Below are 11,498 nucleotides of genomic sequence, written 5' to 3'. Positions count from 1 at the left end.
TAATTTTTGGTTTATGTTACTGTTTTGGGGTTTTGATTTTTTTTTTTTTTTTTTTTTTACCATTTAGAACAGTTATTAATGAAATGCTTTTGCATTCAAACAGACTGGGGAGGTAGCATGTTAAATAGCTTGGACATGGGCAGAATGGAGTCTGTCTTAGGATGACAGCCAGGATGAGTGGTCTGCTGCACAGCTCTGCTCTCCATCAGCCATGCTGCTGGCACCCCTCTATCTCCTGTACAATTACGTGATCAGGGAAAGAATAAGCTCAGGGAGCAGATCTAGCCAAAAACCACCCAAGCAAAAATATGTGTATATCTGTTTATTTCGGCTGGATGGGTTCTCTGACTTGCTTCACTGTGCAGCCTCCCCAGCAGCTCTGTGAGCACAAGGAGGGAGGTGGGGAGGCTAGCGGGGAGGGCACAGCTCATGGCCAGGAGTGGGGCTATGAGCTGCTAGTGTTTGTCTGCTCACTTATTTGTTAAATTGCAGGCCATGGATCACCCTGTGAGCTTGTGTTGAGGAATCTTCAGGAAAGGCTGGTCTCCTGGCCCTTCAAGATTTCTATTCAGTGGGGTGAAACCTTAAGGATCAGAGCAAAACTCTCCTTGAGAATCCTGCAATATACAAAAGATGGGGAGGCTGAGAGATGGGCACGGAGCAAGCAGGCTCTCTTGTGTGTTGAGGGCCTGGGCTGTGCTGCAGAGCTCCTCTCTTGAGCTCAGCTGCTCCTGTGCATCATCTGGGCTAAAGGGTCTCTGTATTCCCACAGGTCAGTAGGTCCCCAAGGGCTGTAAAAAAAGCCTTGGTATTTCTGACTTTCTGGTTCTTGTTAATGTGACTGCTTTTGGGCTGTTGTGTTATATGATGAGGGCCGAATAAGGATGCCTAGGGTTTTTGGTACCATTTCAGTATGCAAATCTATGCATGTGTAGCTCTAGTAACCACTGAGGAACCATTTGCAGAGCTCCTTTTGGGGTGGCAGCTGATACCATTCATGGGACCATTCAGCAACCCACAGAATCCCACTGCTCTTGCTTTTGGTACAACTGATCCTCAGCTTTGAAGCTGCTCTCTGTGGGTAAAAAGGCTATCCCAGGATTTGGCTTGCAGTGTAACATTGCCTATTAATAACCTGCAAACAATACAAGGATTATATGAGCTGATTTCTGTTTGCTTTTCTTTTTCAGTAGACTACCTGATAATTTCCCATACCTTCCCTTAAAAGCACAACCTAAATCATGAAATACTGCTTAGATATTCTGACAGCATTTATTATAGGTAAATCAAGTCAAACAGAGAAATTTTTTTTTTTCCAGTTGGTTTCTGCTCTAACTTTTCTAATTACAATAATCTTAAATGCCACATGAAGTTTCATTCACATTGCTTGGACATTAAATGAACTATTAGGTAGTGTAGGATTAGAGCAACATCAAAGCCCTCATAGATTTTCAGCATTATGCAAAGCCTCTCATTTTCCTTTTGACTTAGAGCACCATGAAGATTATAGGTTGTATTCAATAATTATACTGGCACTGTTCTTTCCTGTCCATGAGTAAGGCTGTGTCAGCATTTCTATTATAATCCCCTAGTTTCAAAGGACTTTATTACTTGTCCATAAAAATTTGTTCTGGGATAGAATTTGGTATTAAACTCTCATCCTGGGATAAGGAGAAGAAAAACTATTTAAACACTTGGTGACTGCTCCCTGGTTTTAGAGATAGTATGTGCATTTTTAAGCAGTTGGAGTCAGTGCCTGAAAATTCTCTACCAGTTTTACAATTCAAAACTAGCTCTATTTTCTACAGTGAATGTTGGCAGGTTGCTATTAGACTGCTTGGTGGATTTGTTCTTTCTCCTTCCTGAAGCAGAGAAAGGGCAAAGGGTCACAAATACAAAGCACTCAAATCTCAGAGTAAACTTCACCAGTGACCTCTGACACCAGGGCTACTGCACTGAATCCTCTGGGGCAGAAGAGTGGTGCGATTATAAAAAGGAATATGTGCAAGGAGTGAGGTGGGAATAAAAACAAGCCTCGGCGAAAGGCTCAGTGCTTTTATAGCAGCTGCAACCAAGATCTTGCACACTGTGCTCACTAATAAGAAGATGGTTGCAAAGGAGGTTGAAGAGCTGAGGGAGTTTTTCCTTTGTGAGGAACGCTCTGGGGGTGCTTGCATTTGTAATATGTATCCTAAAAGTAGGATGAATTGTAGAAGTGTAGGATAGGTTGAGGATGTCATATTTACTCATTAGCAAAAAGCAGGTTGTGTTGGTAGATGAGTGAGTTAAGAGATGTAAGTAGGGTATTATCCTGTGACAGCACTTTATAAACTGTCCCTGTACTGGGCTGACTCTCCAAATGGCTACCAGTAGCTACAGACAGCAGGTTACCATCAGAGAAGTGCCCTGCAAATGTAAGGCATCAACCTAAAGATCTGTGAGCTAGGTGTATCACAGCTGTCTTCTCTGGAGACTCTCAGACAGAACATGTCTTTGGGCACTCTGGTTTGACTTCCCCTTCTTACTGCAGGCACTGTGCTGTCCTTGCTCTAATTATAGAATCAGAAAATCAAAGAATCATAGAATTACAGAACGGTTTGGATTGGACAAGACCTTTAAAGATCATCTAGTCCAACCCCTCTGCTGTGGGCAGGGACATCTTTCACTAGATCAGGTTGCTCAAAGCCCCATCCAAACTGACCTTGAACACTTCCAATGATGGGGCATCCACAACTTCTCTGTGAAACCTGTTCCAGTACCTCACCACACTTGTCGTAAAACATTTAATCTTCATGTCCAATCTAAATCTACCCTCTTTCAGTTTAAAACTATTACCTCTTGTCCTGTCACTTGCAGGCCCTGGTAGAAAGTCTCCCTCCATCTTCCCTAAAAGCTCCCTTTATATATTGAAAAGCTGCAATAAGGTCTCCCCGGAGCCTTCTCTTCTCCAGGCTGAACAACCCCAACTCTCTCAGCCTTTCCTCATAGGAGAGGTGTTCCAGCCCTCTGACTGTTTTTGTGGCCCTCCTCTGGACCCGCTCTAACAGGTCCATGTCTTTCTTGTGCTGGGAACCCCAGATCTGGATGCAGGACTCCAGGTGGGATCTCATGAGAGTGGAGTAGAGAGGGAGAATCACCGTCCTTGACCTGCTGGCCCTGCTCCTTTTTATGGAACCCAGGATACAATTGACTTTATGGACTGCAAGTGCACATTGCCAGCTCATGTCCAATTTTTCTTCCCCTACTACCCCCAAGTCCTTCTCCACAGGGTTACTCTCAATCCATTCATCCCCCAGTCTGAACTGATACTGGGGATTGCCCCAACCCACAGGGCCACTCTCAGAATGGAATTCTCATCCTAAGGGGGATAAATTCAGACCTGTAAGTTCAGAGGCCATTCAAAAAGCTATCTGCATTTTGACATACTTTGTAATGGATATGAGCATTCCTCATCAACCTTGAAACTTCAGGACTCTCTTGCCAGTCCTGCTTGTAGGATGTAAGTGAGTTTTACCCAAACTGAGTCCTCTTTATGCAAGAAGAGGGTGGCTGCAGCTTTTAGCATGGGGAAATGTCTTATCTGAGTATAGAAAGGCTCACACACCACCATGACTTAGGGTCCAGGTCTATCTCTAATGTAACTTCCACTCAGCAGTTCCTGCAGATCATGTGTGGTTAATGTGCATGTGGCTGAGCTAACACCAGTAGCGATGTCTGAGAGGGGCTCCATGTGTAACACGGAAAGGTGAGAGGATGAGTTCAAAACAGTAGAATCTACAATCAACATTAAGCCTTCAGCTGAATCTCTTCAAAACTCTTTCAGTTTAAGACATTACATCTTCTTCATCTTCTTTAGCTTCCCTCCCCAAAGATATCTATCCTGCTTCTGCAGACTCAATGATCTCCCAGTTCTCTTAATGAATCTGGCATCCCAACAGCATTGGACTATTCATTTTCCTCAAACTTTTATGGTGAGAATCCAGTTACACGAGTAGCGATTCCCTTGACACGCAGTGTATTTTGCCACAGCTATGGCACCTTTCATGGATTTGTTCAGGATATTTTTAGTTTTCAGACCTGTTTATTAGAAGAAACTATTTATGGATTTCAGTTCCAGCTGGAGCACTGGCTACTGGGTACATGGATCACATTATCCATGTGGAGCAATTGGACCTTGACTTCGTACCCGACCCAGGTACCATGGCTCTTCCCTGACCTCTGGCTCTGGCCCATCTTTCCACTCCCCCTCCACTGTTTCTGTCCTGTTTACACAGTGAGCTCTGTGTGGCTGGGATTATCTCTCACATTGCTTGTGTATCATGGGATCGAAATCTCGGAGGTAGGCTGTAGGCCTTTCTATAGTGCAAAATAACTCATCTGTACCTAACGCTACACTAAACACACAATATGGTAGGTGAACTTGATATTGTATGGTGGGTGTATTTCAGTGCTGACAACTTCAGGCACCTCAGAATTGGCCAATAGATCAGTCTCCTCTTCAGTGAATGTGGTCAGAACCCCAAAAAGGCATAGCTGCACGGACATGAAGTGGTTGTGCAGTAGGGAACACATGATCTTTGGGTGTTACGCTAAAGAAAGTCTGCTGGGTGATCCCACGCTGGGCTGCAGGACAGGCTTCATTGCCGAAACTCTGCTGTGGCAGGGCTGGGGAGCCTCAGTTGGGCATAGCTCAACCATCTCCCTGATTTGTCTCTACCATCTTACCAGAAAGACATCTTGCCTTTTGCCTGACTTGCATCAGTTGTTCAAATTCAGAATCTGGCTGCAGTGGCTGAGTTATGCTTATTTGCTCCTTAATTAGACAGCTCCAGAGAGGAGCTCTTTGATTAGGGAAGGACATTGGTCAGGAAGTAGTACTGAGCAAAGAACTGTATTTAAGCTGTCTCAGTTTGGGCTAAACTGCTAAGAATTCTGTTAAGTTACTGACAGAATCATTCTTCACAGCTGTCAGCCCTTATCCATACACTAGGAGGATCATTAATACAGCTAAAATGGAGTGTCTGTCATTCTTTTGCTAACACGGAGCATACTTCCCATAAATACTATTTAAAAGGACTTAGGTCCACATTGTTTAGTGTTTGCCTCAGAGGACGGTAAAACTTTACTACATTTGATTTTTGTCACCGTTACAAGCTTTTTCAAAAAGTTCTGTACCATGCATTCATAATGAGAAAGTGACGTGTTTTCTTGCTACTCAGTGCCAGGATGAAGCAAAGGAATGGTAAAATAATGAAATCTAGGAAAATAAGCAAGTATCTACCACTAATAAAGCTAATAAAATTAGACTGGCATAACTCAAAATCTCTTGCTGTTACACTCAAAAGCAATGTGAAAATATGGATAGAAAAAAATCAAGAGAAATGAAGTGTTTCTTCAAGGAGCTATTTTATAAACATTTGAGTTATTAAGTTTAACCTGTTTAACTGAATACTGCACTCCTCTGAAACTGCATATTGGTGAAAAATAGTCTGAAGAGCATTTAAGCATCCTCTTTAACCATAATGATTTTATAAAACCCAGCTGATTTTATCAGCTTTCAGCTGATGACTTTTCCAGTCCTACAGTCAGGTTTCTCTACTCCTTTTTATAACATTATGGCTCATTTCTGAATCTGACAGAAATTGCAGCTTGCTTTTTTTTTGCCTCCTTTTAATTTCTCTTATGACCTTCAAGGTAAGTTAAAGATTTATATTTTTCTGTTTTCAAATTGCCGGAACCATTTTCATCTTGGAGTCTGCTCCAGCTTCTGATTAAGATTGTTTCTTGACATTTAGATTTGAATTTTAATGCTATCACACTTCTTTATTTTTGCTGATTGACTGTAGATTATATTTATTTCTCTGGATATGTATTCTTTTTTTGGTGGTAATTTACAAAACTCCTAGGTAGATTACCCCTGCAAAAGTGGTGACCTTTATATCAAAACATGTTGCTAGCACTTAGATAAATAAAGATGACATGGCCCAAAGTCCTGAATCTAATGCCATGGAACCTGAGCCTGAAAGAATTCATTTAGACACTAAAGGTGAAATTCCAAAGCTCAGAAGAAAAGTGGCTTAATTCTGGAAATATGTTTTGAGAACTCCTCTTGGCCTTGGGCTGGAATAGATGCAGTCTGTAAAAAATAAGTTCCTTTTTATCATTTTAAAGAGATGATTTTGGGGTATCCTAGCTTGACAGGGACATATTCCAAAGCATTCTTAAGTGCCATAACCATATGAGATGTGCAATGAGGCACTCAGATGGGAGTCACTTCCTGGCATGTCTTTTCCTGGCTCTCCATGGATTTTCCTCATTCTGACTTACTTTATGAGAAGAGAAGAAGGACCTCAACTATGTGAGATGCAAAGAAAAGCTTATTCCAAGGGTACCTCTTTCTTTTTTAAAATATGCCAACTCTGATTCCCTCTGTTTTGCACCTTGTGCAGTCACTTACACAATGAATGAGGGGATGCAAAATGTTTCCCTTAGCTCAGTTCAAGCTCTAATTTCAGCCAAAATGGTATAAAAATCACTGCTGTTTCACAATGGAGTGCAGGTAGAGCTTCTGTAAGCACAAGGCACAGACAGATGATGTGAGAATTAAAGTGTGTGAACTGGCATTTTCAAAGAAATCTGATTTTTACTAAACCCCAATATTAAGTTGTATGTCTACCTAGTGACTGTTTATTAAAGCACAGCTATATTGTAATTATACTGTTATCCTGCATATTCCCAGTTGATGTTACTTTAAAAATTGCTTAAGAAAAAGACTCAACTGAAGAACATGAGTTTAGCAACTTTTTTCAGCTGGCAGGCAAACTCTGCTCTCAAGTTCGGTGACATACCTGCTGATATCTTGATTTCTGTTTACATGTTCCAAGGTCATCTTTTTTTCATGCTTTCATGGATTTCTCAGGCTTCTCAAACATTATTTACATGTTTAAATTCCCATAATAGATTTGGTTTGACCTTGGGACACATAAGAGTGAGTTTAAAAGGTGATGGATAAAGAGAGAAAAAATAGCATTTCAAATTTTTGTTTTGCTTTAAAAGAACAGATGTTGTAAATATTTTTAAACCCCAAACTCTTTGCTGTTCTCTTCTTGCCCCACTGGCAATTCAAATCTTCTGTACTCTGAAACAATATGAATTACCAGAGAAGTAGTGAAACAGTCTTATAAAAGGGGACTAAAAGTTTAAGCAATTGAGGGAGGAGATTTTTAGCATGCTCAAAACAACTCATTTTGCAGTACATTGTCCCAAGCATTCTGGTGGCAACAAAGCAGTCACCCTAAAAAGGAAGCATTTTTATTACACCAGCCTATTGAAATGTTTTGATACTGTTGGAGGAAATGCCACATTTCCTGATGAAGCATTAAGAAGGGAACTAGAACATTTTTGACTCATGACGAATGTGGGAGAGGAAACCTGCCATGTTTCTGAAGGTACTGGTTGTTAAGGAATATATACTAGGTCTTAGAGGGAAAAAGTGTTAGAGGAAAAACTGTACTCATCACTCATGATGACAGACAGCTGTGAAAATGCATCAAGCTGCTTTGTGAAACAGAGATATCAGTCCAGCTCTAGACAAGCCAGGTCAGGTACCAGAAGCAGCCTTAAACTCCAAGTTGTTTTGTCTTTGCTGATATAGTGTCTCAAGTTAGCTAATGTGCGTTAACTAATTAACCAACTCTTGCTGGTGTCTCACAGAGCCTATTTCTCAGGATACATATTAATAGCTTCACAGACTTTTAGTATGGCACCTAGGATCTGTAACTCCCACCAAGTTTCGCTCCACTGGTGATCTGGGATGTGGTGGCATGTTTTGTGCATGTTCCCTCTTCCTTAGTCTGAGTTGGGCTCTGCTGTGTTAAAAAAACAATGCCTCAACTATTCATTAAAAAATCTTGAAAGAAAATAACTTCATTAGATTACAATCGGTCTATACAGAAACGTAAAATGTCGAGGAAACGCTTTTGTTGAGCACTAACTGTATAACTAAACTCTTTTTCCAGGCATTTACAGCTCAGTGAACCATGATTTATTAGTCTTGAAGACTTCACAGTACTTCAATCTCCGTTTATCAAATGAAGGGATGGATGCATAATCTTAAAAGCAGCAATAGACATTCCACATATGAAGCTTCTAACAATGACAGCTAATTAATTATAACTCATTTAAGCCACAAAGTAAAATTGACTTGAGCTTTTGCATCACACCATCATGCTTTCCTACAAAACAATTTTCTTTTTCCCCCAAACATGTAATGAGTGTGGGTTCTTCAGCTAGATGGGTCTTCAGGTTGGGTCCTCAACATCTTTATCCGTTTTTCCAGCCTCTCCATCCATTCATTTCTGAGCCTAAGGACAGAAACATGGATCAGCTTGTCCCCATATTTTTACAGGGAACACAGTTACACCTTTCATGTTTCCCACCAGTGCTATCCTTTGGTGATTTTTCCCAGTTGTCATGCAAACTGTCCTGCCCCTTTAGAGTGCTTTGCTGGATGGCACTTCAGGACTAGCTCTTAAATCCCGATGAGGGCTCACCTGAGCTTTGTGGTTCATCTTCATCTCCATTGTGCCCTCTCTCAAGTGCCTCTGTGTGCCGGAGTGACTTGTCATCTCCACTGGAGATTGCCTGCTGCCACCTGCTGGGTAGCATCACCCAACATTTCCCCAGTCCCCCTCCTCCTCAGAAGTGCATTTTAAAAAGTACTGCACAGGGGCTCCTGAGCACTATTTGGCTTGGAAACACTGTGTATGTTGAAACTTCTGTTAGACCCATAGCAGACAGCTTTAGGTGATAGGTGGCACTTTATTTTCTTTTTGGTAGTATCTAGGAACCACAGAAAGACTGCCTCAAATAGAAAAGACAGGAATTTCACAGCTGAGGAGTTGAGACATTGAAATGAGGTTAGTTACAATGGATAAAACATGCTAGAGACTAATTCCAGTGTTCCTTCATCCAGGGTTATTAATGCAAGGCCATCCTTGCTTTTATTTTTTCAAGCATCAATCCAAAGAGAGGTATGAGGGAGAATTTGAAAAAATGCTTACTCATTGAATGGTCTCAAGCAAAAATAGCCACCTTTGCATGTGCCTTCAATTTATGGAGACTTCACGTGAAGCAAAACTGTACTGATGTTGCCGCAGTCTGGTCTTTCTCATTGTGGTTAAGGTAAATATGACTGATGGAGGTAAGTATGGCTATGGATGATGGTTGCCTTGGTCAGTTAGTACACTTGGACCGTCTGCTTTATTATGGATTTACCTTATGCAGATTAAGCCATCTTAATTAATTCAAACTATATTCTTGTGAAAACAAGGCCACAGAGAAAGGGTAGGCCAGGTACATATCTGTGCTAGCTCTGCTGTGAACATAAGCTTTGATGTTCAAGACAAGCCTGCACTGCTAGATGTTGTCCTGATAACTTCAGAAAGTTCCACACTTTGGACCCATTTATGGAACAAGAGTGAATTATTCTCTTATCCTGTGAAGCCATAGCTTAGACACATTAGCATTTGCATGCCAATTTGGGAAGATTTATTATTTTCTAAAAATCTAAGAAAAATACTTTCAGCTTTCATTGCATGACTTAAATATCACTTTTCTTTAAAAAAGAATTACAATGCAAACTCAAATAATCCTTCCAGATGCAAACTACCCACTTTGTCAGAGCACTTCTTCGCTGACGTTCTTTTTCAATTTGCAGATACCGAGTTTGTTGTTCAATAGTCTTTTCCCAGAAGTTCCTCAGGTCACTAGTTTCACATCCCCGCACTTCATGACGTATGTATTGACTATTCATTTTCTCTAAAGGAGAAATGTGAAACAAATATATGACAAGTTATTGGTTCCTCATCTGTTTTCATGGCTAAAGCACACTCTTGCTGTTTTGGATTTTCACAGCATTAGGGTCACAGAGTCTTTTTTTGTAGGATCAGGATAACAGTGGGCATGACTCACTATTTAAGCTTTTCATTCCTAGCTCTGGCACTTGAGGATATGCTGTCTGCAGTGATTTGAATTCTTTGTTGTTCACCTCAAATATCTCTTACCTCCATCTGCCTGTGACCTTTAAGTTCACAATGCAGGACAGTTCTGTTGTATTCTCTAGCTTAATGATTAAGATACCTTTTACTGTACTTATAAATGAAAGGAAATATAAAAATTGCCAGATCTAGTGGGCTTTTTTCTCACTGTTTTCATATCTATAAAATGATAAAGTGACCATTGTTGACTAAGATTAAAACAATGAAGAAAAAGAGCTCTGGTGCTTTGCTGTTAATCATTATAACACCTATGTTAGCTTTATTTGGGAATGGAGAGAATTTATATGTATAAAAGTATGTACATAATTTTATAAGGTACTGACTTGCAAAAGCCACCTTGCTTATTAAATATTTCTTCCTCTTCTGCAATTTTCAAAACAGAGCAAATTCATTGAATATATTTATATATCTATGCCCATTCTGTACTTCCCCCTTCATTTAATATCATCTTACAAATAAATTTTGGAGTGAATCCTATCCTAGTAAAAGAATATCTGTCTCAGGATGACTCTTCATGGGCTAACAGTCAAGACTCTGTATCCCACATTACAGCCAGAAAATCATATCATTACTTTCAAAACGTCATTAAATATGGAATGAGTATATCCATGCTGCCTTCCAGATTGCTGTGTGGTTTTGCATGAACATGCCATTATAATATTTTCCAGAACATTTAATTTTTTTAACAAGTATTTAGGGCTCTCTCATGTGTTGTTTGAATTCATGGCAATTATTTGTAATTTATTTTAATCAGAGCCATAGAGAGCTAGTAAACAAGCCCCTCAAGGCTAGCTTGGAAAAGCTTGAAGAAACTGCTGCCATTCCCCTGCCAGGCAGCATAAGAAAAGCAAAATTGGGAACTGGTAATCTTTACATAATTTCATTTGGAGATTTGGCTGTTTTGTGAAAAACTGTGAGACACATTATAAAGACTCTATGAGCGGAGAACAAAAGCAGCCCTTTTGAAGAGGTCCCTTTCTTGCTGGGATTTCCCTGTGACTCCCCTGTTGTTCCCTGTAAAACCTCCATATATCAACTCACGGCCTCCACAAATGATAGAAGCACAGTATTTGAGCCTGACTTTTGCAGAAGAAATTTACTGAGCATTTTTTCAGGTTCTGGGCAAATTATAGCTGGATATATAAGTGTTGGCATCAGTCTGTAACATGAATTGCAAGTACGGCTGAACACCTCCAGCTGTGCTAGAGAATAACTAATTCCAGGTCAAAAGTTGTCTTAATACGAGTACGTGTTTTCATAAAATATATGTATTCTATAAATATCCACATATATATCAATGCCAACCCAGGTAGCAACTACTACCCTTTTTAACTTTTGTGTACCAGGAGTAATCTAGAAAAAAATGAAAAAGATACGGTAACAGCCATCTGGGTCAGATTAATGGACTTTCCACTCCAGGAGTTAGTCTCTGAGAATAAC

This window comes from Aptenodytes forsteri, unplaced genomic scaffold (genome assembly GCF_000699145.1).
Source record: "Aptenodytes forsteri isolate BGI_AS27 unplaced genomic scaffold, ASM69914v1 Scaffold154, whole genome shotgun sequence".
Classification (NCBI taxonomy): domain Eukaryota; kingdom Metazoa; phylum Chordata; class Aves; order Sphenisciformes; family Spheniscidae; genus Aptenodytes; species Aptenodytes forsteri.
Note: the sequence above shows the minus strand (reverse complement) of the source record.